This window comes from Mus caroli, chromosome 3 (genome assembly GCF_900094665.2).
Source record: "Mus caroli chromosome 3, CAROLI_EIJ_v1.1, whole genome shotgun sequence".
Classification (NCBI taxonomy): domain Eukaryota; kingdom Metazoa; phylum Chordata; class Mammalia; order Rodentia; family Muridae; genus Mus; species Mus caroli.
Window position 1 is genome coordinate 93008316 of NC_034572.1, and position 25965 is coordinate 93034280.

A 25965-nucleotide genomic window follows, 5' to 3' on the forward strand; every position below is an offset into this window, starting at 1 on the left:
GATTTGAAGTTCTTGTCATACAGACCTTTCACTTACTTGGTTAGAGTCACACCAAGTTATTTTATGTTATTTGTGACTATTATGAAGGGTGTTGTTTCCCTAATTTCTTTCTCATTCCTTTTATCCTTTGAATGGGGGAAGGCTACTGATTTGTTTGAGCTGATTTTGTATCCAGCAACTTTGCCGAAGTTGCTTATTAGCTGTAGTATCTCTCTGGGAGATTTTTTTTCGGGGTTGCTTCTGTATACTATCATAGCATCTGCAAATAGTGATATCTTGATTTCCTCCCTTCCAATTTGTATCCCTATGATCTGTTTTGTTTCCTAATTGCTCTTTCTAGGACTTTGATTATTATATTGCATAGGTAGGGAGAGAGTGGGCAGCCTTGTCTTGTCTCTGATTTTAATGGGATTGCATTGAGTTTCTCCCCATTTAGTTTGATGTTGGCTCTTGGATTGCTGTATATTGTATATTGCTTTCATTATATTCAGGTATGTACCTTGAATTTGTGAACTCTCCAAACCTTTTTTTTTTGTGGATTACACTTTTTTATTAGATGTTTTCTTCATTTACATTTCAAATGCTATCCCAAAAGTCCCCTATAACCCCCCCCCCCCCGCCCTGCTACACAACCTACCCAATCCCACTTGCTGGTTCTGGCATTCTCTTATACTGGGGCATATAATCTTCACAAGACCAAGGGCCTCTCCTCCCAATAATGATGCAACTAGAGACAGGGTTTGACAGCAGGTACCTCTCATTGGCTTGGACTGAGAGTTTGGGGAAACATTTTTTGCATGTGGGAGGGTTTGGTGCTGTTCCAACCAGGCTGATAGACATGCCTCTCCTGTGGGAGCTGTGGGGGCAGTAACTTCGACAGAGGCCAGGGATCCAGGAGACAGGGTCGGAAGCCTGCCATCCCATCTTACATTTGCCTTTGGCCATCTGGAAATCTCTGGTGTTAGATGTTCTAGCTGTCTCTGGCTGGAGTTTGTTCCTCCTGTGATTCTGCTAGCCTCTGTCAGTACTCCTGGGAGTCCAACTCTCTCCTGAGCCACAGTGGTCAAATCTCTCTCTGCAGGCAAGCTCTCCTGTTGCAGGGAAGGTGCCCAAAGGTCTGGGTCTCAACTCTGCCTCCTGGCTAAGGATGAAGGCCCAAAGAGACCATGTCCAAGAAGCTCTGTTGCTTCTGTGGTCCTTGTGCTCTCCTGCTAGGACTAGTCTCTGAGAGACCAGGGATAAAAGATGGCGCTCTCACCTGAGACCAGGGGCCAGAGCCCTTTCCTCAGTGATTCTTAGGTCCTCAGTGTGCTAGGGTGCCTGCAGTATAGAAATTCCTCTGGGAACCATGGGACCATCTGCCAAGTTTGTGCCCAAGGTGGCGCTGGGCTGGCGCTGACCGGAAAGAACCCCTCTCCAAAACTTTTTACATGAATGGATGCTGTATTTTGACAAAGGCTTTTTCCATATCCAATGAGATGATCATGTGTTTTTTCTATGTTTGTTTATATAGAGGATTATGTTGATGAATTTCCAAATACTGAACCATTCTTGCATCTCTTGGATGAAGCCTACTTGATAAAGTTAGATGATTATTTTGAAATGTTCTTGGGTACAGCTTGCGAGAATTTTATTAAGTATTTTTGCATCAATATTCGTAAGGAAAATTGGACTGTAGTTCTCTTTCTTTGTTTGGTCTTTGTGTGGTATAGGTACCAGTGTAACTGTGGCTTCATAGAATGAATTGGGTAGTGTACCTTCTCTTACTGTTTCATGGAGTAGTTTGAGGAATAGTGGCCTTTTACCTTCTTTGAAAGTCTGATAGAATTCTTCACTAAAACTATCTGTCCCTGGACTTTTCTTGGTTGGGAAACTTTTAATGACTACTTTTATTTCCTTGGGGTTTATGGAGCTGTTTAGATGATTTATCTGCTCCTGATTTAACATCGGTACCTTGTATCTATATAGAAAATCATCTATCTTATCCAGGTTTTTCAGGTTTGTTGAGTATAGACTTTTGTAGTAGGAAGCGATTATATTTTGAATTCCCTTGGTTTTTGTTGTTATGTCTCTCCATTTTCATTCCTGATTTTGTTAATTTTGATACTGTCTCTGTGCCCTCTGGTTAGTCTGTCTAAGGGTTTATCTATCTTGTTGATTTTCTCAAAGAAACAGCTCCTAGTTTTGTTGAATTCTTTTTACAGTTCTTTTTGTTTTTACTTGGTTGATTTCAGCCCTGAGTTTGACTATTTCCTGTAGCCTACTCCTCTTGGGTGTATTTACTTCTTTTTGTTCTAGAGCTTTCAGATGGGTTGTTAAGCTGCTAGTTTATGATCTCTCCAATTTATTTATAGAGGCACTCAGAGCTATGAGTTTTCCTCTTAGCACTGCTTTCATTATGTCCCATAACTTTGTATATGCTGTGCCTTTATTTTTACTGAATTCTAAAAAGTCCATAATTTCTTTATTTCTTCCCTGATCAAGTTATCATTGAGTAGATAGTTGTCCAGCTTTCACATATATGTGTGCTTTCTATTGTTTTTGTTGCTATTGAAGACCAACCTTAGTCCTAGGTGGTCAGATAGAATACATGGGATTAATTTAATGGTCTTGTATCTGTTGAGGTTTGTTCTGAGTATGTGGTCAGTTTTTGAGATAGTACCACGAGGTGCTGAGAAGAAGGTATAGTCTTTTGTTTTAAGGTAAAATGTTCTGAAGATATCTGTTAAGTCCATTTGGTTCATAACTTCTTTTAGTTTTACTGCATTCCTGTTTCATTTCTGTTTCCATGATCTATCCATTGGTGGAAAAGGGGTGTTGAAATCTCCTACTATTATTGTGTGAAGTTCAAGGTGTGTTTTGAGCTTTATTAATGTTTCTTTTACAAATGTGGGTGCCCTTGCATTTGGGGCATAGATATTCAGAATTGAACTTTGGTCCTGGTGGATTTTTCCTTTGATAAGTATGTAGTGTCCTTCTTCATTTTTTTTTATAACTTTTGGTTGAAAGTCTACTTTTATGGTTATTAGAATGGCTACTCCAGCTTGTTTCTTGGGACCATTTGTTTGGAATTTTTTCACATCCTTTTACTTTGAGGGAATGTCTGTCTTTGACTCTAAGGTGTGTTTCCTGTATGCAGCAGAGTGCTTGATCTTGTTTATATATCCAGTCTGTTAACCTATGTATTTTTATTGGGGAACTGAGTCCATTCATATTGAGAGATATTAGGGACCAATGATCATAGCTTCTTGTTATTTTTGTTGTTAGAGGTGCAATTATGTTTGTGTGTTTCTCTTCTTTGGCGTTAGTGTGAAAAGTTTAATTTCTTGCTTTTTCTTGGGTATAGTTTCCCTCCTTGTGTTGGACTTTTACTTCTATTATCTTCTGTAGGGATGGATTAGTGGAACAATATTATTTAATTTGGTTTTGTCTTGGAATACTTTGGTTTTTCCATCCATGATAATTAAGAATTTTGTTGAATATAGTAGTCTGGGCTGGCATTTTTTCTCTTAATGTCTGTTTGACATCTGCCCAAGATCTTCTTGCTTTTGTAGTCTCTGTTCAGAAGTCTAGTGTAATCCTGATTGGTCTGCCATTATATGTTGCTTTACCTTTTTTTCCCTTACTGCTTTCAATATTCTTTCTTTGTTCTGTGCATTTGGTATTTTAATTATTATACAACGAAAGGAATCTCATTTGTGGCCCCGTCTGTTTGGTGTTCTGTAGGCTTTTTTAAAGTTTATGGGCATTTCTTTCTTTAGGTTAGGAAAGTTTTCTTCTATAATGTTGTTGAAGATGTTTGTTTGCTGGCCCTTTGAGTTGGGAATCTTCAGTCTCTTCTATACCTATTATTCTCAGGTTTGGTCTTTTCGTTGTGTCCTGGATTCCTTGAATACTTTGAGATAGGAGTTTTTTGTTTTTTTGTATTTTCCTTTATTGTTGTGTGGATGTCTTCTGTGGAGAGCCGCAATAACATTCACCATCACAAGATGGCGCCGGCTTCCGCTGTGCCAGCTCAACCTCTTTTCAGGAAATAAGCTGTGTGCGCATGTGCAAGAGTGTGTTTGTGCCAAGTCTTTGCCCACTCTGGGGCGTGCCAATGAGATCATGGGTAAGTGACCAATCAGGCGTGGACGTGCCATGCTAGGGTGTTTTTAAGCAGCCCCCTTTTGGAGCTCTGTGTCTTCCTCTTTAAGATATAATAAACGCTTTGCTGAAGAAGGATCCTGGTGTTCTGTGTGAGTTCTTGCTGGTGAGACAATAGGGCAGGAAATTTTGGTGCCAAAAACCGGGAGAAAAACGCCTCACCAAGGAAACCCCCTGGTCACGGGGTGGATTCAGAACTTCAGGACAAGGTAAGCTCTGAGACGCATGTTTGGTCTTGATCTCTCTCATCTCTCTCCCCCATTAGAAGGTGAGGTGGAGGCTTTTGTTCTCCTTTTGGTAGTGTTCATTCTTTTTCTGTTGGTTTCATTTTGTTTACATCAGTGGTGCTGTTGATTATTGACCACAGCCAGGCACAGTCAGGCAGACATAGATAAGCCGCAGTGCCTTTCCTGTATTTAAGCCCCTCCTGTAGATAAAGGAACAATATGGGAGCCTCACATTCAGTGATTACAGCGCTGCAGTCTGTCTTAAAGCAGTGCGAGCTAAAAGTTTCTACAAAAACCTTGGAATGTTTTGTTAAAGAGGTCGATCGTGTAGCACCTTGGTACGTGTGTTCAGGGTCGTTAACCCTCGCCTCCTGGGAGAAATTAAGGGGAGACTTAGTTAGGGAACAACAGAATGGGAAATTAAAGGTAGGGACCATGGCATTATGGAAACTGGTGAAATCATGCCTAGAGGATGAGAAATGCTGCCCGACAGTAATAGCAGGACAGGGGGCATTAAAGGAGTTACAGGACAGCATGTCAGAAACAGAGCGAGGTGAAAGATTAGGAGCTCTAAGAAGGAAAGGTGCACCTAAGAAAAGAGGCCTTTCCAAGGACCTTGGATCTGAGGAAGCGAGAGATAGGGGAAAGGACGCCCTGGGAGAGAAACAGGGAAAGGAGGAGAAAGCCTTGAAAAAGAAAAGCCTTTATCTGGTAAAGGAGTTAGAGGCTTTGGGGCTTGATAGTTCAGAAACAGATGAGCTTAGCCCCTCTGAGGAAGAGGAGTTAGAAAATGAGGCAGCTCGCTATGAAGAAGAAAAATACCATCCAGATGAAAAGCGAGTGAAGAGATCTGAGAAGAAACTAAAATTTACTGGAGGCACAGGGCAGGCTGCCTCTCAGCTTTCTGGTCCTAGTGCTCCTCCACCTTATGTGGAGAATTTCTATTCTGATTCTTTCCTTTCTAGAGAGGAACAGAAAAAACTACATCAGGCATTTCTGGTCTTTGAGGGTGCTGAAGGGGGACGCGTACATGCACCCGTGGAGTACATTCAGATAAAGGAACTTGCCGAGTCTGTACGTAATTATGTGGTCAGTGCTAATTTTACCGTATCTCAAGTTGAAAGACTTGAAACTTTAGCCTTGACCCCGGGAGACTGGCAGACCACAATGAAGGCAGCCCTCACTAGCATGGGTCAATATATGGAGTGGAAAGCCTTATGGTATGATGCCTCCCAAGTGCAGGCTAAAATCAATGCTGCTGTGGAGGGGGATCAAAGAAATTGGACATTTGATCTATTGACAGGACAAGGACAGTATGCTGCCAATCAGACAGGTTATAATTGGGGAGCATATGCTCAGATCTCAGCTGCTGCCATTAAGGCTTGGAAGGCACTCTCAAAGAAGGGAGAATCTGGGGGACATTTGACAAAGATCATACAAGGTCCTCAGGAGCCATTCTCGGACTTTTTGGCCATGATGACTGAGGCAGCAGGAAGAATTTTTGGAGACCAAGAGCAAGCCATGCCATTAATAGAACAGCTTGTTTATGAGCAGGCCACACAAGAATGTAGAATAGCAATTACACCTAGAAAGGATAAAGTACTACAGGACTGGTTGAGGGTGTGCCGTGAGCTCGGAGGCCCCCTAACTAATGCAGGGCTAGTGGCCGCTATTTTGCAAGGACAGAGACATCCGACCACCTCAGACTGTAAGGTCTGTTATAACTGTGGTAAACCAGGACATCTAAAAAGGGAGTGTCAGGCCCTCACAAAAAGGAAAGCACCAGGACTGTGTACTAAGTGTGGGAAAGGATATCATTGGTCCAATGAGTGTCACTCAGTTAGGGATATTAAAGGCAGGCTGCTGCAGCCTCAAGGTGAGAACAGTTCAAAAAACGGGCTTCAGGTCCCCAGGTCTCAGGGCCCCAAAACATATGGGACTCCAATGAACAAAAGGCGGATGCCTCCATCTGTAGAGCAACACAGGGCTCAGCAGGATTGGATCTGTGTTCCACCACCTGATTCATGCTAATGCCACAGATGGGCATACAACCCATACCTACAGATTTTAAGGGACCCCTACCAGCAGGAAGTAGGGGACTGATTCTTGGCCGCTCTTCTTTAACAATGAAAGGACTTGTTGTTCATCCTGGAGTTGTAGATCAAGATTATGAGGGAGAACTTCAAGTTCTCTGCTCCTGTTCTCAGGGTGTTTTTTCTATTTCAGCAGGAGACAGGATTGCTCAACTAGTAGTTCTGCCAAGCTTACACCATCGATTTCCCTCTTCTGGCCTCCTTCGAGGAACCAGGAAGTTTGGCTCCTCTGGTACTGATTCAGCCTATCTGGTCATGAAGCTTGATTCCAGACCATCCTTGGAATTACTAATAGAAGGAAAAACCTTTAAAGGCATTTTAGATACAGGGGCAGACAATAGCATTATCTCCTCTAGTTGGTGGCCTAAGCATGGCCTGTCACTCAATCATCCCATTCCTTACAAGGACTAGGGTATGAGGCCAGCCCCACTATCAGCTCATGCTCCTTGATCTGGCATGCTCCAGAAGGCCAATCAAGAAGGTTCATTCCTTATGTCCTCCCTCCTCCTGTTAATCTTTGGGGAAGGGACATCTTACAGGGCTTAGGACTAACATTGACCAATTAGTATTCTCAACAAGCTGTTGGGATTATGAAGAGAATGGGTTACAAGGAAGGGAAGGGATTAGGAAGAAAACAACAAGGAAGATTAGAACCGGTCCCACAAGAAAGTAATATAGGAAGGCAGGGCCTGGGTTTTACCTAGGGGCCATTGAGGATTCTATGCCTATACCCTGGCTCACAGAGAAAGCCATATGGGTTCCTCAATGGCCTCTATCCTCTGAAAAATTGGGAGCTGCCACTAAGTTGGTTAATGAACAATTGCAGCTTGGTCACTTAGAACCCTCTACTTCACCATGGAATACTCCTATTTTTGTGATAAAGAAAAAATTGGGAAAATGGAGACTTCTCCATGATTTGAGAGCCATTAATGTACAAATTTGTTTATTTGGCTCGGTTTAACGAGGGCTACCTTTGCTTTCCACTTTACCTAAGCAATGGAAGATAATAATTATAGATATTAAGGATTGTTTCTTTTCCATCCCCTTGTGCCCACAAGACAGAGGTTTGCATTTACTATACCAGCTATTAATCATCTTGAACCAGATAAGAGATTTCAGTGGAAGGTTCTGCCTCAAGGCATGGCCAATAGCCCCACTATGTGCCAATTATATGTTCAATTAGCCCTTGAACCTATAAGAAACTAGTTTCCTTCCCTACTTTTGATCCATTACATGGACGATGTCCTCATGTGCCATAAAGATTTAACAATACTACAGATTTCATATCCAATTTTAATTAAGACATTGGGGCAGTGGGGATTACAAGTTGCTGCAGAAAAGGTTCAAATTGCTGAAATTGGCTTATTTTTGGGATCGATCATTTATCCTGAAAAAATAGTTCCTCAGAAATTAGAGATTCGCAGAGATCATTTACATACCTTAAATAATTTCCAAAAATTATTGAGAGATATAAATTGGCTGAGACCATTTTTAAAAATTTCATCTGCAGAGTTAAAACCTTTATTTGATATATTGGAAGGGGATCCTCATATTTCCTCCCCTAGGGCCCTTACTTCTGCTGCCAATTGAGCTTTACAGGCAGTAGAAAATGCTTTGCAAAAGGTTCAGTTACAACGCATTGATGAGTCACAGCCTTTTGATTTATGTGTCTTTAAGACAGCCCAATTACCAACAGCAGTTTTGTGGCAAAATGGACCTTTATTGTGGGTCCATCCAAATGCATCTCCTGCTAAAATAATAGATTGGTATCCTGATGCAGTTGCACAGCTTGCACTTCAAGGAATAAAAGCAGCTATTACTCATTTTGGACAAAACCCTAATTTCTTGATTGTGCCGTATACTGCTGCACAAGTTCAGACCTTGGCAGATACTTCTAATGATTGGGCAATTTTAGTCACTTCCTTTTCAGGACAGATTGACAATCATTACCCATAGCATCCAATCTTACAGTTTGCCCTGAGTCAGGCTATAGTGTTTCCACAAGTAACAGCCAAGAGCCCACTCACAGATGGGATTGTAGTGTACACTGATGGATCAAAAACTGGTATAGGTGCTTATGTGACTAATGGTAAGGTAATATCTAAGCAATATAATGAAACCTCACCTCAAATTGTGGAAGTTTTAGTGGTACTGGAGGTTCTTGAGGCCTTCCCAGGACTGCTTAATATTGTGTCTGAGTCTTCCTATGTAGTTAATGCAGTTAATATCCTTGAGACAGCTGGGGTAATAAAATCCTAAAGTGGAGTTGCCAGCATTTTTCAACAAATATAATTTGCCTTATTAAATCGACGGCTCCCTGTTTATATTACTCATGTCAGGGCACATTCGGGCCTCCCTGGCCCTATGTCTCTGGGAAATGATTTGGCGGACAAAGCCACTAAGGTTATGGCTGTTGCTCTATCTTCCCAGGCAGAAGCTGCAAAAGAATTTCATAAGCACTTTCATGTGACGGCTGAAACTTTACGCCGCCACTTTGCATTAACTAGAAAAGTAGCTAGGGAGATAGTTACTCAATGTCAAAATTGTTGCCAATTTTTGCCTGTACCCCTTGTGGGAGTTAACCCACGGGGAATCCGACTGCTGCAGGTCTGGCAAATGGATGTTACTCATATCCCTTCCTTTGGAAGACTTCAGTATCTACATGTTTCTATTGATACATGCTCTGGCATCATGTTTGATACACCTCTAACAGGTGAAAAGGCCTTGTACATAATTCAACCTTGCCTCAAGGCGTGGAGTGCTTGGGGTAAACCCAAACTCCTCAAGACAGACAATGGACCAGCTTATACTTCTCAAAAATTTCAACAGTTCTGCCACCAGATGGATGTGACTCATCTGACTGGTCTCCTGTATAATCCTCAAGGGCAGGGCATTGTAGAACGTGCCCATCGTACTCTCAAATCTTATTTAATTAAACAAAAAGGGGGAGTCGAGGAAGCTCTACCCTCAGTACCAAGAGTAGCTGTTTCCATGGCACTCTTCATTCACCCTTAATTTTTTAAATCTTGATGCTCAAGGCCATACTGCGGCTGAACGTCACTGTTCAGAGCCTGATAGGCCAAAAGAGATGGTAAAATGGAATGACATTTTGACTGGTCTCTGGAAAGTCCCAGATCCTATTTTAATAAGATCCAGGGAGCTGTTCATGTTTTCCTGCAGGAGGAAGACAACCCATTCTGGCTACCGGAACAACTGACACGAAGGATTCTGACACCTGAAAATGACTCCCGGATGGATCCCTTGGAAACTACCTTTAACCCTCGTGCTGCCTCTTTGGATTTGGGTTCCTAGTATATTGGGAGAGTACATATGGGCAATTTTGTCTGCCTTCCCAAAGCCCATGCCTGTCCATCATGATGCAGTTGTTTTCCCCAAATTTTTACAACCAATAAAAGTTTGGATCTGCCATACCTACCATATGATCCTACCAGGGCACCGTTGGGAGAGAATAGTTCTCTACCTGAACAGGGTTCCCTTTGCTTTCAATTTTACCAAAGAGGAGACTGCATTCAGCTCACGAGCCAAGCCTTGGGGTGGTTTAATGGAAAACGTGTAGACTGGGTGAAGATTCAACAGGAGAGTGTAGGGGGAAATAGGACAAATTATAATTACACTTTTTTGCAAGAAGCAAACTGGATTAATGGTACCTTCCTTTCACCTAATTTTACAGACAGGGAGCATCCTCGTCAACGTAGAATATTTCCCCATTGCGATGGGGAGGATGATGAGGAAATTATCCTGCCCTGGTCTGATTGTCAATCCTCCATTACTCTCTGGGCAAATCAGGGTAGAACCTTTTCCTTTTCTCCCAATAGGATGGTAGATCCAGAGGAAGAACTGGCTATGAATCAGGGACTCTTCCTACAGGACCATAGAATGGATCCTTTCCGTAAGTGGTTACTTTGTGGAATTAATGGTAGCTGTACAGATCTTAACACCTTGGCCTTTATCTGGGGTGGTACGGTTGGAAAGGCGTCTTTTACTGGTATCACCACTGGCACCATGCTAAAACAGGACGGGTCTGGCCAATCATTCATAAATACCACTGAAATATTTGTTGGATTCAATAGAACCATTGTAAATAAGAATTATTCACCTACTCCAGTCTGTGTTTATCCCCCCTTTTTGCTTATTCTTTCAAATGATTCATTTAAAGACTGTTCCAATAATTCCTGTTGGATGTCACAGTGCTGGAATTCAAGATGGGCTAGTCATGCCATGGTTGCCAGAGTCCCGCGGTAGGTTCCTGCCCCCGTGGAGACCCCTTCTACCCTGTCCTTGTTTAGGCAGAAGAGAGACTTCGGTATAACTGCAGCCATTGTAGTGGCGATCTCCGTTAGTGCAATTGCAGCAACAGTTGCTGGGATTGCCATGGCAACCACAGTCCAAACAGACATAGGCCTAAATCAATTATCAGCCATGGTGGCAGATGCTGTTAATCTTCACACTTCTGCTAGTGCCCAGTTGAAGGGCGGATTAATGGTTGTTAACCAACGCCTCGGTCTTGTAGAGGAAATATTGGATATTCTTTTTCAACTTGCTCAACTGGGATGTGAAAAAAAGCTGGGGGCACTCTGCATTACCAGTGTACAGTATGAAAATTTTACCCAAGCAGCTAATTTGTCTAGGCAATTGTCATTGTATCTTGCAGGAAACTGGTCAGAAGGATTTGATGAGACTCTCGAGTCTTTGAGGGCAGCAGTGTTGGCCATCAACTCAACACGAGTGGACCTGTCGCTGACGGAGGGACTCTCTTCCTGGATTTCTTTAGTTTTTTCTTACTTCAAAGAATGGGTGGGGGTGGGTCTGTTTGGTGCAGCCCTGGCGCTGTGGATTAGTGTTCATGCTATGGTTGGTCTGCAAGCTCAGATTTCAACAGAAACGTGACAAGGTCGCTATCACTCAAGCACTTGTGGCCATTGAACAAGGGGCCTCCCCTGAAATTTGGTTATCTATGCTCAAGAATTAGTCGGCATCTGAGTTCTCTGCTCTTGCACCCCACGGATTTGTGGATCCATTGCACTGGCATGAGAGAGACTCAACGATCCTTGATCAGCCCTTACACATCGCTGAGGTTTCCTCATTGCACGCAATAGGGTGATCATGATTCCCCCACTAATTCATTTTTGGATGGCCTCTTTTGTACAGTTTGCCCTAGGTCATTTAGCAGTTACTGTCACACAGTACTGCGGTATCCACAGATGGGCAACTTTCCTCATGAACAGACCAACCTAAGACACGGGGCCCTGTGGCGATAGGGTTACCCTATGACAGGTAAGGCTGTGACATTAGAGGAACGACCTAAAACAGGAGCCACAGCAGATGGACATAACTGCAGAGGCCTAGACCAGCCTCGTTTTAGTAAAACTAAAAGGGGGAGATGTGTAGAGCCGCAATAACATTCACCATCACAAGATGGCACCGGCTTCCGCTGTGCCAGCTTGACCTCTTTTCAGGAAACAAGCTGTGTGCGCGTGTGCAAGAGTGTGTTCATGCCAAGTTTTTGCCCACCCTGGGGCGTGCCAATGAGATCATGGGTAAGCGACCAATCAGGCATGGACGTGCCGCACTAGGGTGTTTTTAAGCAGCCCCCTTTTGGAGCTCTGCATCTTCCTCTTTAAGATATAATAAACGCTTTGCTGCAGAAGGATCCTGGTGTTCCGTGTGCTTTCTTGCTGGCGAGACAATAGTGCGGGACAGTCTTCTACTGCATCTTATGCTGTTGTGGTTCTCTTTTCTGTCTCTTGTACTCTGTTGGTGATGCTTTCATCTGTGACTGCTGTTCTCTTTTCTAGGTATTCCATCTCCAGGGCTGTCTCCCTTGAGTTTTCTTTAGTCATTCTATTTCCATTTTTAAATCCTGGACAGTTTTTTTTCAATCCCTTCATCTGTTTGATTGTGTTCTCCTGTATTTTTTTAAGGGATTTATGTGTTTCCTTTTTAAGGGCTTCTACTACTTTACTTGTGTTCTCCTGTATTTCTTTAAGTGAATTCTTTATGTCCTTCCTAAAGTCCTCTATCATCTTCATGAAATGAGAGTTTTAGATCTGAATCTTGTTTTAAAGGTGTGTTGAGGTATCTAAGACTTTCTATGGTGGGAGAACTGGGTTCTGATGTTGCCAAGTCAAATTGTTTTCTGTTGCTTCTGTTCTTATGCTTGGCTCTCACCATCTGGTTATTTCTGGTGTTATCTGGCCTCCCTGTCTCCAACTGGAGCCTGTCCTTCCTATGAGCCTGTGATCATACTATCCTGTGATCCTGGGGAGTTGAGCTGTAACAGGGGTGTGGGTTGTGTGGGATCAGGTCCCACACTGAATCTCTGCTCCAGGCTGGCACAGGTGGGATCCAGAAGGCACTCAGGTCTTCAGCTGGGTGGGAAAACTGCTTCCCAGGTCACAAGGGTCCTGGTACACTGGGTTTTGGGGTGGAGTTTAAGGTCTCACCTGTGCAGCTGGATGTGTCTGAATATTTGGGGAGTTGAGCTGCAACTGGGGTGTGTGTTGTGTGTGATCAAGTCCAACACCGAGTCTCTGCTCCCAGCAAGCACAGGTGGTGTTAGTATTATTCTTTCCTACTTGGCTTCTCATTTAAATCTCCCTCTTCATTTTCCCTTTACCTGTTCACATTGCTATATTCTACTACTCTCACCCTACACCCTTATATCTTTTCTCCCACTCATCAGTTGTCCTAGGTGTTACTCCAAGTTGAACACACAAATATAAAGATCTAGTGCTGAATCTCACACATGAGTTAGGACATACAGTGTTTATCTTTCTGGGTCTGGGTTCCCTTACTAGTGTTTTCTTAACAGTATTATCTATTATAAAAGAATTAAGCCATGTTTATAACAGGGTCTTTAGAAATTGTCCTTGTACAAAAGGATCTTTCTATTTGGAGCAATGAGGCAAGTGGAAGAAGAATGAAAACCAGGTATGTATTTCTAAACTGCCTTTATCTCTTTGATTTGGCACTAAGTTATTGTCCCAGTACATGATGAAAGAGAAATCAGGAGTTAGAGAAATGGCTCAGCAGTAAGAGCACTCATTGTTCTGGTAGAGAACTCAGGTTAGATTTCCAACACTCACATGGCAGCTCCCACTCTGGGAGGCCAGAAGGTCCTTGTGCTCACATATAAACACTAGAGAAACATCAAACACACAGGCTTGTCTCTTCAAAGAGAGAGATGTTGTCTTATGTTTTTGCTGCTGTGAACAGACACCATTACCAAGGCAACTCTTATAAGGACACTTAATAGCGGCTGGCTCACAGGCTCAGAGGTTCAGGACAATATCATCAAGGTGAGAACAAAGCAATATATAGCCAGGCAGGCACGATGTAGGAAGCACTGAGAGTTCTGTCTTTATCTGAAGCTGCTAGTGAAAGACTGACTTCCAGGCAGCTAGGATGAGGGCCTTAAATCCCACACTCACAGTGACACACCTACTCCACTAAGACCATACCTACTCCAAAAGGACCCCACCCTCTAATTGTGCCACTCCCTGGGATGAACATATATAAACTATCACAAATGTACAACCTGTTTTCTGCTTGAAAGGCTGGGAGAGGATGCAATTAATAGCCTGGTGACCTTTGTGTGGCTGAGACCACACCAGATCCTCCTAAAGGCCCTTATCATGAGCCTCTTAGTCTCTAGAATTTATATTTATGGGAGATGTCATTTGTACAAAGAGTTTCTGTGTAGCCATGCCTTAAGCCTTATTGTGCACATAGAATTGAGTTATTTATCACCAGGGGGGGGGGGTTTCACTGAATTGTGCTGTGCTTAAATGTGCCAAAGGAGATACTGCAATCAATTCCACAGAGATACATTCAACAATTCAGATCACTTAGCACCATATTCCAATACCTCAATGAAATCAGCAAATCCATGAAAATATTTAGGTCTCACTGTTTTTGTTTAAAAACCCATGTGTGCTGACATTATGTGTTTATCAATTTACAATGCTAAATTTTATTGAGTTGATACCTACATTGTTACATAGCTACCTTTTTAAATCTTAGAATTGTTATATTAATGACTACATCTTTTATACCATTGCAGGCATCTCCTTTATCTCTGCATCTTACTCTGTCTAAATTTGTTTTCCTTGCTGACTCAGGATCAGCCACATTCCCAAATGGGTATTTATAGGCTCCAATACATCTACCTGCATCATTTTTCCTTCCACTTAAACTGTGAAATCTCATCCATTTATCACCATGTAGCCAAATGGCAAGGACCTTTATACCTCTGTCCAGACAGGGAATTGCCCCCAGACTTTACCTTTATCAAGCGTTACACATCTTTCTGTTTACAGTGCTACCAGGTCTCCTGTTTTCTCTCTTAAGTAGACCATAAGTTAGGAGCATAGACAGAACTGGAGGTAAGAGGTAAAAGATTAGCCTACACATAGGATTTCTTAATTTGTATACTTAAACTACCATGCAATTTTTATATTAAAAATTATCTTCAACCAATTGTAAACATGCAGAAGGCTAAAATATACTAAAAATCATTCTTGGGACAAACACCAAGAAAAAGTAAATATGCCCCCATTTTATACAGAAAAATGATTTCACATTAATGCTCTTCCTTGAGCTGCTCTCAGTCTGTGCTACAAGCCCACACTCCAATATTTGGAGATCCAATATCAAGTATCAATATCCTTTGGTATCCTGATACTGGCAGTGGCCTTCTAAACAGAACACTCATTGGACACTGTGCTGGGTTGTTGGGACCACACTTGTTTATTGCTCAGTTCTATCTGGCACTTAGGATGACCCAGGTCTCTCAGCAAACCCAGGTTAAGTCTTGTCCTCTTCTTTATTTGGCTTGGCTCTCCTCCCTCCTTCCTGCACACTGACCCTGTATACCATTCTCAGGTTGCCCTCGCTGCATGGACTTTCTTGGCTCTCCTTTCCAAGTCCCTTCTCATGTAGTAGTCTTTCCCAGACACCTTATGCTCAGCTCCATTTTCTTCAATCATAGGTACACACTCGTGAGAGAGCGCTTCCCTATGCCTCCTTTATTCTATGACCACAGATTGCAGAATCATGAAGAAAATGCAAAGAAGGCTCACAGTCTCAGGCTGCTGACAATCATTCTGTACCTTACTTTCTCTTGAGGTGTTTTACTTTCATGACAAAAGCTAGTGATCAGGACTACCTACCTAAAGTAAGAACTACTCCTACCTAAATAGCACATTTTCCTTCTGTTTGTTTGGAATAGAAGATAGTCTGTTAATTGTTGTTTAGGAACTGTGTCCTCGAGCCAGGCATGGTGGTGCATGCCTTTAATCCCAGCACTTGGGAGGCAGAGGCAGGCAAATTTATGAGTTCGAGGCCAGCCTGGTCTACAAAGTGAGTTCCAGAACAGCCAAGGCTATACAGAGAAACAAACAAAATAACTGTTGTGATGGTTTGTATATTCTTGCACCAAGGAGTGGCACCATTTGGAGGTATGGCCTTATTGGAATAGGTGTGACCTGGTTGGAGTAGGTGCCACTGTGCCACCCTGGGTGTGGGCTTAATACTCTCACCCTAGGTGCCTGAAAGTCAGTCTTCCACTTGCAGCCTTTGAATGAAGACATAGATCTCTCAGATCTGCCTGAGTCATGACAGCCTAGATGCTGTCATGCTCCCACCTTGATGATAATGGACTGAACCTCTGAACCTGTAAGCCAGCCGCAATAAATGTTGTTTTTTATAAGACTTGCCTTGGTCATGGTGTCTGTTCATAGCAGTAAAACCTTAACTAAGACAGAAGATGGTACCAGGGACTGGGGTATTGCTATGATAGGCCTGACTATGCTTTCATTTGAAAGAATGTGGATTTTGGGACATTGGATTTGGAACAGAGTGGAATGCTTTAAATGTGGCTTAATGGGTCATCCTAGTAGGAATATGGAAGACTTTGTTGCTGGGAGTGATTTGAACTGTGTTGACCTGGCCCAAGAGATTTCAAAGGAGAAGAATTTCAGAGTGTGGCATAAAGACCGTTTTTGTAATATTTTGGTGAAGAATGTAGTTACTTTTTGCCCTTGACTGAAAAGTCTGCCTGAGACTAAGGTGAAGAGACTCAGATTAATTGCATTGACAAAGGAAGTTTCAAAAAGCCCAGCAGAGACTCTGTTCTCTGGTTAAGTCTATGAAGAGAAGTTTGAACAAGCATAGTAAGCTTAGAAAGGAAAAGTATAAAATACGTGGTTTGAGTATTAAAGGGGTACTAGTAAGTGAAATGGAGCAAAATCCTGTGTTCTAGGAGATAACAGATTAAGGGAATGGGACCTTGGGGCAAGATCCTACCCAGCTAAATTTAGATCCAGGCATGGTGGTGCACACCTTTAATCCCAAGAGACACATATATTGATCTTTTTATTCATGGTCAATCTACAGAGCAAGAACCAGGATAGCCAAGCTTAGGCAGTGAAGGATTTGGAAAACATAAAGCCAGTGATAATGTAATAGTACAAGAGGGTAATGTTCTAGTTCCTGTAAGCAGCAGAACTCATCAGCTTCAGCCATGTTGCTCTGGCTCTAGAGTTAAGAATGGAAGGAACTACTGGGACATTTGATTCGGGTTAGCTGGAGCTAAGATATTAGCAATGATTAAGAAGAGACCAGCATCACTGAATTGAAATCTGGGAATTGTTTTCTGGGAGCACAAAGAAGCTGTGTCCCAGAGATAGCCAAGGTTGTACCTTGTGCTGTGGCTGGACTTGGTAATGTGTAAGAGTCACCCAGGTGGTACTGGTTTTGAAGGCATGAAGGTGTCATGAAGAACAGCTGAGGCTTGGCACTGTGAGAGGTCATNGAAGGCCATTNGAGAAGGTGTAGCCTCAGCTGTAGTTGATGGCCCAGGACTGAAGGGGTCATGCAAAGGATTGAGGCTTGGCACCATGAAGAGAGCCTATGAGAGTCTATTGGTGAAGCCTAATTAGAGTGGAACACCCTTGTGTATTGGATATGTCAGTACCATGGGATGATCACCAAGAACAGCAGCTGTAGTGGAGTGCATCAACCTGAACTTAGAGTGCTACAGAAGGCAGAGCTGGAGAAGTGATGCCAGCTCTTAGGAGTAGCCCAAAAGATCAAGTGGAATCCCAGACACTGAAACAAGAAGCTGTAAATTGAAATTACCTTGGAGACTCAAAGATGTTAAAGATGCCAGAGCCATGGGATACATGCTGAGGAAAGCTACTAACAGGGAGTGGAACCAGCCCAGGATAAAGAAGTTTGTTGCAGTCAACAAAGATGAAAAAGGAGTGAAGATCTGAAGATCGCTTTGACATCAGCCACAGAGATGCAGAGTTTGGGGTTTGCCCAGCTGCTTTGACATCAGCAACAGAGATGCAGAGTTTGGGGTTTGCCCAGCTGGTATCATGTCTTTCTTTGGGGATTACAGTTAAGTAATTGGATGAATCTCAGAAGAGGCCTTGAACTTTGGACTTTTAATATTGTTGAGACTGCTATAGACTATGAGGATTTTAAAAGTTGGACTAAATGCATTTTGCATTATGCTATGTTTAAGTATGGCCCCCATAGACTCATGTGTTTCAACAACTCTATGGGGACCAGGGAGTGGAATGTGATGGTTTGTGTACTCTTGCACCAGGGAGTGGCATCATTTGGAGGTGTGGCCTTTTTGGAATAGGTGTGACCTGGTTGGAGTAGGTGTGTCACTGTGGGTGTGGGCTTAATACTCTCACCTTAGGTGCCTGGAAGTCAGTCTTCCACTAGCAGCATTTGAATGAAGTCTTAGAACTCTGAGCTTTGCCTTTGCCATGATAACCTGGATGCTGCCATGCTCCCACCTTGATGATAATGGACTGAACCTCTAAACCTGTAAGCTAGCCCCAACTAAATGTTGGTTTTTATAAGACTTGCCTTGGTCATGGTGTCTGTTCACAGCAGTAAGACCCTAACTAAGACAACTGTGTTTTCCTTTCTGTTACCACACATTTCCTGACTGGCCTCCTGGCCTCAGAGATATTGAAAAGGTTAAGGAGAAAACTGGAAGGAAATGAAGGGTACAATGCTACAGGATGCCTTGCAGAAATGAACTATAAAGGTAGACAATGTAAGGACTGGCATGACATCAGGATATAGGGATAATATCTTCCAGATTCTAGGCTGAGGGGAAACAAGTGTGTGATTGAACCAGGTCTCTTCCTTCTAACCTTCCAGGAACTTAGGCTTGTCATTATTGTGTACATTTTAAGGTATAAATAGGGGCTTATTAATTAGAAAATTAACTAATGATTAAACTACATGTCACAAATATATCTAGGTGTGTTTTAGAATCTTCCAGGACACTGAAATTGGGGGGGGGGGGTGGCTGAGAGTTTCTCCCTCTCTTTCTTTTCCCTTTCTAGGGCCATTTCCTAAGGACTACACAGTTTCCTTAAGATTCTGGTGAACCTGGTGTGTAAGTCTAGGTAGGCAGAAAGAAGCCAACAGAGCTGGAGCTCTGCCAGGGAGGAGCAACCCACTCTTCAGGCCTGCTGGCCCTCTTACAAGCAAGTTCAGGCTGCAAGGTTTAGTGGGACGACAGAGCTTTTTCTCGAGTCTGTCTCTGGTAAGGTAGACAACTTCCCACCACTCAGTCAGGGAGATGGACAGGAAGACTCATAACCTATGTCACACCAATTAGAGTCTTTGCTTCTTGTTTGGGGGGTGTAAAATGAGCTAATCTATGTCAATCACCCAGTTCCTGCTCACAGTAACAGGGCCCCAGACCACTGCAAAACTGACATCATGATAGGAATACCACACAGGCCATGAAACTCAGCACTCAAAGAGATCCTCCTGCCAAAATTAAGACAAAGACCTAGTTTTTGACAGTCCATACAGGTTTGTAAAGCCTCAAAATCTATTAGTGTTGCCTTTTAGGTTCTGTTGTTTTACATTTGTCTGTTTTTGTTCACTGATGTATGTCAACCTAGAACATCAATTTTGTGCTTAAACCTTACTCTGAGAAAGGCTCAGTGCTACACTGGGGTCCTGAGCACCTAGTGTATCTGGCAGTCAGATAATAAAATTGTATTTATTGGCTTAACCCCATATTTGAGTAGTCTTCTCTGGCGAGCACCACATAACACATACTTCTACATGATTAAGGCCAATCTCAGATTGCTACTTCCTCTGAGTGAACTCTATGTCAGTGTTTGATTTGTGAACTGACAAGGCCTGGGTATGGAAGGGAAATCATAGCAGTGCCCAAGAATAGAAAGATGCTGAGTCCAGTTAAGACATTACAATATTTATTGCTGTTTCTGTCTCACTTCAGAAAGCAATGGGACTTTGCCAAAGGCAGGATATGCTTTAGGACTTGAAGGGAAAAAGAAAACCAGTATTAAGTTCTAAGTGACATGAAATTGAAATTGCCAAAGTCTTTGGTCACAGCAACTGAGACTCAGCTACATGTGTCTCTGAGCAGGGGCTTCAGGAAGAAAGCTTGTGAGGCTTCTGGTGACTTGAGAAAGATACCAAGTTAGTCTCTGTGTCTACTGGAGGCAGCAGTACCTGGCTTGTGCCTCTGTACTTGCTACAGGACCTTATAACTCCCAGAGCCATGTACCTGCCCTTTTTCCATTACTGACACTTTGTGTCCAGTGTCTCCCTGTGCTGTTCCACTAGTGTCCTGATCCACTCTGAGGTTTTCTGCTTTGCTTCCTCCCAGATAACAAGTGGTTCATAGCCCAGATCTTGCTGAGCTTTCTTGTAAGAGAAGGTGAACCTGCTATTAGACAGTGTGACTAAGTGGTAGTTAAAGAGAGGTCTATACCTGTAGACTGGACTTAGCAGGAAGCTCACAGTTTCCAGCAGGAAGGCAAGTCAGTACAGTAGGGGCAGAGGAAGGCTCCAGCTGGAATCAAGGCAGAAGTCCCATTCCTTACTCAGGGTATAATTTAAATCATCATAGCTTTGGTGAGGCATGTCATCTGAGATGTAGTAGAACTGTCCTTGGATGCTTGTGGACTTCTTGGGGTCTCAAAGGCTCCTGGCAGCCAGAAAGTGTGCCCAGGCCACATTGCCCATATATACTGGGTTGGTTGTGGAGAATTTACCAGTAACACACAGAATACCTTTATGTTTGAGGGCCATAATTATTACATTAGAAATGAATGGACTTCTCTCCCCAAAAATGTACATGGGCCTTAAGGCACAAGTTATGCAAAGTGCCACCATTTTTCAGCATTCTCCCATTGGCTGCCAGCACCACCTTCTCGGCCATCTTTTTGCTGTATGGGTATGGATCAGACCATGTGCTTTCATGATTCTGTTCCTCATGGCCATTCATGACAATCTTCTTGTACGAGTTGGGCCCTGCAATATCAACTGAGCTGCAGAAGTCGAATGCTGGCACACTGGCTCAGCTACAGGCCTCCAATAGGTTCTGGGTACCTAATGACAAACAACACACTTTTAGTGTCAGTGTTGGAACATAGAACATGGAGTTCCCTTCCTGTTATTTCTATCCCATTCCCAGCACTTTTTTTTCTGTTCTTGAATCAGCACAACTATGCTTTGGGCACATAAAAATATAAATAAACAAATAAACATTTAAATAGAAAAGGTGATATATGCTATCTGGTATCTGAAACTTCCAGATGTCCATCCTTGACAGGTCTTCCTATCTTTGTCTGTGTTCTTTGATTCTAAGGAAGAACACAGCCTTTCTAACATGTTCCTTGGCAGTATAGTGTTAAGAACAAGGATTTGTTATCCATATCATTCTTTTCTATTTAATCTGCTAGAGAGCTGAAAAAACAGTATGTGGCTACTGGTGGTAATTCCTGAAAAGGCAGAACACTGTAGACACAGTGCAGACCTGCACATCCTGGAGGGAGGAAGGAATGTCCAGGGCTAGGAGTCATTACCATTATTATCATCCACTCAGTTATTGACATTAAAAGTCACTCTGTATTTGATTTCCCAGAGAAACAGATTCATTTTTTTTCAAGTTAAATATATTTGCAAGCCAAATGTGGAGTTTTGCTTGCTAGTAGGGGTTGACTGCTATCATGGTAACATATTTTCCCATTGTAATAATGTTCTAGTAAAATAATGCCCTAATCACCATCCTTGTTGCCTCACATCTCCAATTGTTGGGAGTTGCATCAAGTAAGCAATATAATTGAGTGGCAAGCTACAAACACCCAGGTCTTTTGGCACCTTCCTGCCCTTATGTGTGTTTCAGGACTGTGGATGAGAAACTAGAAAGGACATTTTTAAGGCATTCTTGGAAATTCTGAATACATTTTTCCTTGTGTAAAGAAGTCTTGGAATGACCAAATTGAATGTCAACATAAGGTACACATATGGGTTTTCTTATTTTGTCCTTGACCCCTCTGGCTTCTACAGTCTGTCCTCCCTCTCTTCAGCAGAGTTCTCTGACCCCTGACAAATGTTTGACTGTGGGTCTCTGCATGTGTTTTCATCAGTTCCGTTCCTGGATGAAGCCTCTCTAGTGATAATAGGTTTAGACATCAATCTATGACTATAGCAGAATATCACTAGACATAATTTCACTGATACACACACACACACACACACACACACACACACACACGCCTGCTGTGGTTGGTTCTCTCCTAGGTCTCTGGGCCAGCTGGACTGTGGTTTCTGGTCTTCCAGGCAGTTTCAGCGTGGCCTTTCCCTGGTGACATGGATCTGAAGCTGGAAAACCACATAATCAACAAACCTTGACTCATAGGAGCTCACTGCATCTGAGCCAACAGTTAGGGAGCTTGCAGTGGTCTAACCTAAGCTCTCTATATGTTATACTTGTATATCTTAGTGTTTTAGGGGACTTCTAACAGAGAAAGAAGGAGATGCCCCTGATATTTTTTCGTGCTTTTCTGACCCCTGTCCTTCTACTGGGTTGCTTCATCTAGTCATAATGTGGGGGTATCAGTCTAGTCTTAATTAACCTTGATATGCCATGTTTAATTGATATCCCTGTGAGGACTGACCTTCTTTGAAGGAAAACATGGAAGGAGTGGATGGGAAAGGAGGCAGTTAAGGGACTGAAAAAGGAAGCAGGAGGTGGAAAGATGGAGTAGATTCTGCAGTTGGGGTGTAATGCATAAGAGGGTAAATTTTTTTACAAAAAGGAACATATTCAGGGATGTTGAAGAGGATATAGTGGTGATAAAAAGATTGGTTCTTGGTGGAGAGAGTGAGGATATTATATAGAAATCCCTGTTTCATCCTGACTTATACTATGAAGCCATACTGCAGAAAGTCCCACCAAAAAGAAATATGGAGAAAAAAAGGGGGCATGGGGAAAATGCTTACCTCCTCCAGAGGAGAACCAGAGTGGGCTGAGAAGCTAGTGATAAAGACATGTTAGTGTTAATGACTCCTAAGATAAGAGCATGGGAGGACAAGTGCTGGATCATTCTTCCCAGCATGCTTTTGTGAGACAGCTTTGCTGCAGTATCTGCCAGGGACACCTTGCTTCATGGGGACAGGGTGGCTCTCACAGAAGTAAGCTAAGGTACACTTGGCTGTCTAATACTTGGATCTGGCCTGGAAGTGGGCAGTGGGTAGATTAAAGTGTGGGGTTTGGAATTCAGCTTCATTGGTATGAAGGATACCAGGATGGAGAGTGTAGCTTTAAATATTTATTCTCTTACTGTCTCCAGAGAACTGACCATGTTTGTTCTTGCTATCACTCTGTTTTCTCCAATGGAACTATTGAGATTAAAGGAAGGAGAGATGGCAAAGAGTTTAAGAAAACTTCCTATTCTTCCAGTGGATCTGCCTTAGATCCTTAGCATTCACATGGCTTCTAATACCACCTATAACTCAAGTTCCAGGGATCTGATGCCCTGTTCTGGTCCCATAGGCACCCATCACATCACATCACACACACACAGACATTCATGCAAAGACAAAATGAAAATAAAATGATATTTTACAGAAATATTGAGACTGAGGGCCATGCTATCAGAAAGTGTGTGAGCACAGCAAATATATCAAAGCAGGAGACCCCACTACCTCTTCTTTCATTATCATTTTCCTATGGTCTCCATATTTTCCTCAGGTACTGTACCTTTCAGATTGACATTTAGGATGGTCTTCTTGGGCACAAGACCTGTGACATCAATGACAGCAGCAGTGTGGATGACAACAGAGATGCACTGGCAGGCTCTCCTCTGGCACTGGTCATCCAGAATGTCTCCTTCCAACACTGTCACCTTGGCCTTTGTCTGCAGCTCTGTGGACACAAAGCAGGTCCGTGGGAAATTTTTTGCATGGGAAGAATATTTCCTGACACAGGTGTCAGTTATGCAGGCCTTCAAGGGCAGTCATGGTGAGAAGACAATGGGGACCTTTCTACAGAAGGAAGCATAAACACTCAAAACCCAGAATGTAGTGTTTGTAGGGAATGAGGAAGCACCAATATCCACCACATCCCTTTGTAGAAAATGCATCTGAGCAGTAAGATGCCATTTCTGCTTTATCCACAAACAGATTTATGGGAAATTCCTACATTCACTAAAGCAACTGGAGGAGTGGTGGCACAGATATGTAAGGAGGGGGAATAGGACTCAATTGATACGGAATGGGGAAATCATGTTTGAATTTGAAGGAGAAACAGGGTGATGGAGTTCTGTCTTGGGAAGCTATACTATAAATCTGAGATTACAAACTGTGAAGGCATTGGAGAAATCTGAGCAAGGAACATGCTAACAAGCTTGTGTTCTATGAACTTCCAGTGAGGAGGGTTCAGAAGAGGGAGACACAAAGGTGGACATTTCAGCCCTGCCCCTGATAGGTCTTGATACTTGGGTCTGGGCTGAGAAAAAATGAAGATTTAGCTGAATTACAGACAGGGAAATAGATCCTCTGTGAGAGAACTATCTTTCAGCATTCAGCAGCTATCAGAAGCATCCACTGATGCTGCATACATCACCCCTTAAAAGACCCATGTTGCAGACAGGAAACTGGGGCAGGAGATGCATAAGTATCTTTAGATTCAATGGAATCCATAGCATGAGACTGGTAATCACATAGTCAGAAAAATTATCTCACAAAAGGAGCATTGTGACACAGTCCCAAAAGTTCCTGGCACTGTCCTCATAGTGAAATATTTTCTAAGGTCCCTGAAGGGTTAACGAGAGGGTGTGAAGATATTGCTGCTAAGAAGCTGCACTGTCATTCCAGAGCTTGCTCCTGCCTCAGGAGCAGCAATGTCAGCAAAGAAGAATGCCAGGCTCCAGAAAGGTGTTCTCTCATTTCCTTTGTGAAGATGAATGTCAGAGGGGAATGACCTTGGAGAAAGAAGTGTCTGTGGCTCTCCCCTGACTCAGCTCGCTAAAATGCTCAGTATATGTTGTCTGACTCAGTCTCTCACTCTTTGCCCCTCTTTGTCTCTCTTTCAGTCACTGATTTCACTCTTTATTTCAGTTCCATGGGGGAGACTGTTCAATGATTTTCCTCTGATAAAATATCCAAGAAAAGGAACAAGCAACAGTACTAAGTAGAAAGGACAGAGCCTCACTGCAGACACCTCTATTCCAGCATCTTGCTAATGCTGCAGAGTATTAGAAAAATATATACTGGTATCACAATACAGGAAGAACACAATTGTGAGATTACCAGATGGGAAGAAAGACACAGTCTGGAGCTCCAGCAGTTGGGCTTGTGGCCATCATCTCTAGATCAGACAAAAGCCAGACTCTAGCCCCACAACTATGATATATTTTATGCTGTGTGGTCGTGAATTTTCCCGATGTGCTTAAGTTCCAAGTGCACATCCATATTTTCTAGACAAGATCCCTTCCAATGCTCAGTCAGTACTCCCAACAGTTACACAAACAGAGACACTGGCTCACTTCCTGGAGAATTCCTCCTTGGTTTCTGGTCTGAAGACTTTGTCCAGAGCTCTGACCTCCTGCAGTTCTTTCTCCTGAACTAACATCCTGATGATCCTCTGGCCTAGGAACCCTCCTTCTCCTGTCAACAGGCAGCTCCATCCAGGCATGTTAAGCACAGGAAACAGATGACAGTGAGAGCAGGTGTGATGTAGGGTGACCCTGAGGAGAGCTTTAAAAAAAAAAGGCCCAATAAAAATAGTTTTCTGGTAATCCATTGTACTCAATCTATCCAATTTTGCTAGCACACTGTGAACACAGCAGCATCAACATGAGCTAAAATAAAATAAAATCTAACCTGTTAAGTTGTTAAAAGTCAGATGGGATAGTCTGGATGCTGATCTCCTCAGCCCTCACATCAGGACTAGAGTTTTAATCTCTGGTCTTCTGACTCATCAAATCTTGACAAATGCTTGCTTGGTGGTCATTATTTACTCTTTTCTCGGGTCCCTCCTTCCTAGTGATTGGTAAACATTATGTCCTTTTTCATGGCACAAGAATAAAAGTCAGCTTTAAGGTCACATTCCTATAAAGACTGTTTTGTTTGGACATGTGTACTTCTTACACTATTACTGTCAATGTATAATGGAG

The 25965-nt window shown here is 42.8% G+C and overlaps 1 pseudogene; it reads right to left on the bottom strand.

The window, feature by feature from the left end:
• Positions 1 to 20016: 20016 nt before the first annotated feature.
• Positions 20017 to 25484, bottom strand: LOC110291459 (annotated as a pseudogene).
• Positions 25485 to 25965: the final 481 nt, after the last annotated feature.